This window comes from Etheostoma cragini, chromosome 5 (genome assembly GCF_013103735.1).
Source record: "Etheostoma cragini isolate CJK2018 chromosome 5, CSU_Ecrag_1.0, whole genome shotgun sequence".
Lineage (NCBI taxonomy): Eukaryota > Metazoa > Chordata > Actinopteri > Perciformes > Percidae > Etheostoma > Etheostoma cragini.
Window position 1 is genome coordinate 10,838,834 of NC_048411.1, and position 5,902 is coordinate 10,844,735.

The following is a 5,902-nucleotide window of genomic DNA, read 5'->3' on the forward strand; positions in this document are numbered from 1 at the left end:
TATTAGGGGACCACTAAGGTCTATATAAAAGAGACTTCAAATAGGGTATTAGGGGACCACTAAGGTCTATATAAAAGAATCCAAAGATCACCATGTCATGGGACCTTTAAGGCTGCACCTTCCCATGTGTTTACCTCTTTTCGGGTTTAAGTTAATGTGTTAAGTAGAATGTGTGGTTCCCTGTCAGGATCTGGTCTAGTCGAGTCCGATCCCTCCCACTTCCCGCTTGGAGCTCTGAGGACACTGAATATATCAGCACTCAGCATAATCCACCAATCTGGGAGAAGCAATTAAGCTCACCCGATATGCACCACCCAAGCCAAATGCATCTAAAATCAGTGTGAGCATCAAAACTAACAATGTGACACTCAGATGCTCAGAAAACTTGGTTGTAGTTTGGTCTCCAGTGGACTACTTTAGCAAGTGTTGCTTTTAAGCTTTTTCAGTGTTATTTATTTGCTCTAGCTTTTCCAATGTTTGAGACACAGATGGTGATAATAATGCTCCAAAGGATGTTGAAATTGATCATTATTTCTGTTGAAAAACATCACATTTTCCTATGGACGACTCCTACAGACCCACAGAAAACACTGTTTATAGGGTGTCAACATTGTCACTTGAGGCAGTCTGTGATTCTTTAGGGTGGTGCGCCAGCATAATCACATCACCCCCATCCTGAAGTCTCTTCACTGGCTCCTTGTTCCACTCAGAATTGCATATTGAATATAAGGTCTCCCTCCTCACCCACCAGTGCCTTCATGGACAAATCCCCCCTTTACCTAGAGGAACTCCTCAACCCCCCAGAAGTCCTCACGCACCCTCCGGTCTGCAACCACAAACACCCTCCAAGCCCCCAGAACCAAGCTCTGCAGCATGGGTGATGGGGCCTTTATGTCTGCCGCTCCGAGGCTGTGGATCGCCCTCCCTGACCACCTGAGGGCCCCACAGTCTACACATGTTTTTTTTATGACACCTAAAAACATATCTTTTAAAAAAAGATCATGATCTTTGAAATTCTAATTATTTACTTCTTTTTTTATTTTTTATTATACGCTCTATAGCACTTTGAGATTGCTGTAATGTAAAGTGCAATACAAATAAAATGTATAATTACTTGTTTTGTGCTGATACTTAGGTACTTTGTTGTAATACTAGTGTGAACCTAGTGTGTTCAACTATGTTTAGGGATGCTGTTGGCTAATTAGTGGAATGTTGTTTCTGTTTATGATGTTCAGTGGTTTAGCTCTTTTTAGAGTCAGTTTTTCAAATATATATTTATTTCCCATCACTCTCAGGCATTTGCCCCGTTGTAGGTTGTGTACCTGATTTTGTTGATTAACGTTGAACTCTCTCACCAATAAATAACTTCACTTTACCTGTTTTTATGTTGCTTTCCTTTCCCGTCATGAGCTGAATTGTAACACAGGTCCAACAAGCTGATATCAGCCCCCCGCCCACGTCCACTGGATTCTGGACTTTTTCACCAACAGACCACAAGTTAGGGATACAACAAAGTCTCTCTTTGGAGATCAAAAACTGTTCTCACTGCAATCACAGCTGCGCGTTCATCCATTAAAGGGGAACTCCACTTAATTAACAGATGACGAACAGTTTAGTCATCATGGGGAGTTGCATGTCCTATGTTGCTCTGGAGGACCTTTGTCAAATCTCAGACAATGGCCTTGGCTATGTCATAATTTTGTGATCAGGCTTGGCACGGTTTGGGCTTAGAGGCTACACATTTAGGGAAGGCAACCAAAAATACAAACTGGAGTGTGGAGTTTAAAAGATGTTTTTGCTGTGTGCGCATAAGTATATACGTGCACACATTTAAAGGAGCTACAGATAAACTGTAAACTGCTGCTTTTGATTATTCTTTTTTTGAGTCCCCCAAATATATACTAACTTGCTAAGGTGACTCTTAAAAATAATTTAATAACAAACAGTCCTCTGCCTGCTCTACAGCAATGATGAAACGTTAGTTGGTTAGTAGTCTATAGCCGCTATGTTCTACTTCCGGAATTACTCCGTTGCCAGCAGAAATTCCGCTGGAGCTCACTTTATTCCTGCCAGACGTCTGTTACCGTCTGCTTTCTTTGTGGTGGAATTTAAAAACTCTGATCGAGTTATGAGGACTATAGACCTTTTTCACATATTTTGACTTCTCATAATAGGAAAAGCATAGCTGAAATGAATAACCTTAACAATGGCTCAATTCCATCAAAGTGTCCCAGTGAGCTATTTTGGTTAGTCAGCATGCACAATACCAGGTCCTCTCCTAAGTGGATTGATGGTTATAATTACACCTGTGCTATTCCTACTACTTCCTAGCTAGACTATCTGTTCAATCTGAGTTTTCTGTTGCATGCCTAAAACAACTTTTGATTGTACACATGTTCCACCATAACAAGTTCCTTCCCGAGGCTTTGTTGCAGCAGCAGCGTGGGCTCTGCCCAAGACGTTTGGGATTGGCTTAAAGAAACGCCAATAAACCAGAACACGTTTTCCTCCCATCCCTGAATGATACAGTGTCAATATTCACAGAAAAAAAGCTCCTGAATGTAGCAGGACAGAAAAGGCAAGTAGCGTACAGTGTCTACCTCTGTCATCACAGCTGTGTGTGCGCCAGTTTTTTCCACGGGGTCTTCATGGAAACATGGGGACTGCATGCAGATGCAAGTGTGAGGCAAGCGGTTCCTTATTGTTATGGTTCCTTTGATGAGAGTGTGCTGTGTTGACATTATGGCAGTGTCTTCAGCACATGTTGATAGTTTCCTGTGTGTTCAGCCTCAGTGCGGAGCGCTGTAATCAGGGTATCTTTTGTTGAATAACAGATTCAATGAGTGACCGGTTTACACACAGCAGGTTGTTCCATTTCAGCTCGCCCATAATTCAGCTAAGGCATGAAACATAACAGTTTCTTAAATGTTATTCTTTGGTGTCAGCAAAATGTATCCACATAATCCACAGAACGGCAGATCCACCACAGATTTAGCTGAAAAAAAAACTAGACAGGAAGTGTGTCCCACAGTAGTGCCACAGTCACGTAGAGTTCCACATAAAATGAAGAAAGAACAGCTGGAAACCTACTTGGACTGTACAGATAGAGCTTTTCAGGAGATTAAAGCATGTTTTGTGGTTTACCCCCCACCATGCAGCTTATTTTAATGTAGAGACAAATTACTGCAATATATTTATATATAAACAGTATATATAAAACCTAACAATATACTAGCAAGTTAAATTTAAAAGTTAAATTAAAAGTTTAGTACTACACTTCCATAAAGTTGGCAAACATTTGATTGACAGATTTCAAATCTTTGGTTGAAATCAAAGCTGCTGAGGCTACGATGTCTTGACTTTTAGTTCTTCCTATGGGTCAGCTCCCAAAACACTGAATCCTACACTTCCCATAATGCAACTCAGTAACATCTTGTTCCCCCCGTTTCCAGTGTTTTTGGAAATTTAAGTTACCCAGCTACTGGCCGTAGTTTCGTATTTACTTTATAGAAAATTAAATTGGTGTCAATCGCTCAGTTAAGAGGATCAACGCATTTCCCAAAACGTTGAGCTATCATTGAGCATCATCAAATATGTCATGATCATGGTTCTCTGGTTGTCAGATCTGATCTTTTTTGCAACTGCTGACATTTTGCACATCTTAAAATTTAAGCTATTAAAATATATTTTGGAGAGTGCAGGAAAAAATGGATGAAAAAAGCTATGAAAGAATGTTTTTAGCTTTGTTTTTGGCCTGTACACAAGGTAGCCTGTGGTGGATTTAGTGTTTCCACCCAGAGTGGAGAGGAGTTGTTTTTTCAGACTGTTACTGATGCTCTGTGTACCTCAAAGGTTAGAGCATGGCAGAATCATTAAAGAGGTCAATTTTTTATTTCCTGTTGTTGTAATCTCTGTTAAAAAGTGTCCACTTCACATTGGCGTAGGGCGCTTTCCACCATATGGCATAACTTACATGAATCAAAAGGGAAAATAAACATGCCATGTTTATCCGACTTCTCCTTTCCACTTTTTTTGTTAGATCACGGTTAAAAGTAGCCTTAAAACAGTTAGACATCAGTCACTGTGTGTCTCTGTGTGCGTGTGCATATGTCCATCATGTGTCTTTGTTAAGTGTCTTTATGCTTGCAATCTAGCTCTGAATTTTTGTCAAGAGCTAGATGATGTGTGTGAGTGAATTAAAGGGCAACTGAGCACAAGATATCAAATTTCCATCAGGTCTGTCTCTCCAAGGGGTCATAAGAAGGTTATTGTAGCCTATGAAAGGTTATGGAGGGGTTATAAAGGGGCTGTGAGTCAGAGGTTTGAACTGTTTGCGCCCTTTTTTTGCTCTGTGAGTCATTTTCGGGCTTGGTAGGATCCATTTCAGGGTCCGTTCACCTCAGGGAGAAACAGATGTATGTTAAAGGATCGGAGGCTAATTGTGTAGATAGTTTTGGGATTCTATACACTTATGTTTGGATTTGATCAGTAGCTTATACATTGACTGCAAAATTTGGTGGCAATCTTGTTTTATCACTGAATTCACGTTCCAGTGGCCTGGTTTCTGATCTGATTTGTCATGGAATTATGCGTTTCTTCAGTTTTTGTTTCAGTTTCTGCCACCTTTGTGGCTCAGTGGGCTGATCTGGATGTGTGATCACTCACATTGTTGGGAGTCTGAATGTGGTTTGAAGCCCTCCTTTGCAACACCTCTCCTGTTTTTCCTTCTGCATACTGTTGAGTAAAGCAAAAATATGAACATGGTTTTAACAGCAAAACTGAACTATTTAGTTCTCATTGAGGTGAAAATCAGTTTTCAAACTTAAAACGGCATTTTGTTTTCAGCCTGTGAAAAGGACAAGCATGAGAAAACATCGGTCCAATGCTGCAGCTATCACAGAAGAATGCTTGCTTACATGGTTGGGAAGCCCACAATATTTCAGTGCCCTGATGAGCTGTAACTTTATGTATAAACACAAGGTTCAGTGTTATGTCAATTTTTGGCACGCTGATATGTTTTTTTCCATTCAGCACAAATTTAGAGTATGGATGTGGTTAATGTTAGATGATAAGGATACAGAACTTCTGTTTGTATGTTATGTTGCCAGTAAGATACTAATGCTAAGCTGTGTATATTCATCGGATGTATGATCTTTTGAGGCAAACACACACACACACACACACACACACACACACACACACACACACACTCCTCCTTTTCAGATAAAGAACTAAGACAGAAGTTTGGAAAGAAGTTTATAAAACTTTAAAACGATTAATAAAATGAAGGAAACTAAACATAAACATGATCACATTTACAGTTTTGTAAGGAAATGAGTAAAGACTAAATAAAATACAGTTATTTACCATTACATATTACCTCACAAACAAAACAAAATGCTGATGTCCAATAACTAAACAGTATAAATTGACAACAAAACAGAAGACAAATTGCCGGCACAGGATTATATATAAAACAAGCGGTTCCATTTTAAACCATTTTAATTCCTATGTTGGTGAATACATGCCCCCCCCCCCAAAGAAATGGTGGAACCATTTCACAGGATTCATTAAAAGTAAAAGTAACAGTAGCAGTATAAGAAGTTTTAATATTCCTGACATATATGTTTACTGATAGCTAGCATTACCGGTAGCCAAGCTACTTTCTTGAAATGTAATATCTTTACTACATTTTTTTGTAATATCAAAAACTCAGTATGCAGCTGTTTCTACACATGCTAAACCACCAAGCTGATTTACTTTATGTTAACATCACATCTTGAACTTTTCACTAGGCAGTTGTTAACATTAGTTAGGTTTACTTATTTGCTAGCTAACAACAGTTAGCCTCAGCTGATGTTAAGCTACCTGGACATAAGGGGCCTGATCAGCCCCCCCCCCC